This window comes from Lathyrus oleraceus, chromosome 6, assembly GCF_024323335.1.
Source record: "Lathyrus oleraceus cultivar Zhongwan6 chromosome 6, CAAS_Psat_ZW6_1.0, whole genome shotgun sequence".
Lineage (NCBI taxonomy): Eukaryota > Viridiplantae > Streptophyta > Magnoliopsida > Fabales > Fabaceae > Lathyrus > Lathyrus oleraceus.
In genome coordinates, this window is record NC_066584.1 from 225,105,571 (window position 1) to 225,105,957 (window position 387).

Here is a 387-nt window from a genome sequence, read left to right on the forward strand (position 1 = left end):
GTTCTTCGAAACCATATAACTAGATTTACCCAGAACCAAGGAGAATCGTTGTTCGAAGCTTAGGAGAGATATAAAGAGTTGTTACGAGCATGCCCACATCATGGTTTAGAAAATTGGTTAATCATTCAAACCTTCTATAATGGACTTCACTATAACACTAAGATGACCATCGACGCTGTCGCAGGCGGTGCACTGATGAACAAACCCTATCCTGAAGCTAGTGCCCTCATTGAAGATATGGCTCAAAACCATCAATTATGGGGAGTCGAACGAGCGACAATTGAGAAGAAGGAAGCCCAAGGAGGAGTGCATGAACTAAGCTCTATAGACATGATGCAAGCTAAAATGGACGCATTAGCCCTCAAGATCGAGCATATGTGCATAAAC

At 42.6% G+C, this 387-nt stretch overlaps 1 non-coding gene across 1 annotated transcript; it reads right to left on the minus strand.

Moving 5' to 3' along the window:
* Positions 1-107, minus strand: LOC127099892 (small nucleolar RNA R71). Its single transcript, XR_007794355.1, has one exon. It is a non-coding gene; the product is annotated as a small nucleolar RNA R71 (small nucleolar RNA).
* Positions 108-387: the final 280 nt, after the last annotated feature.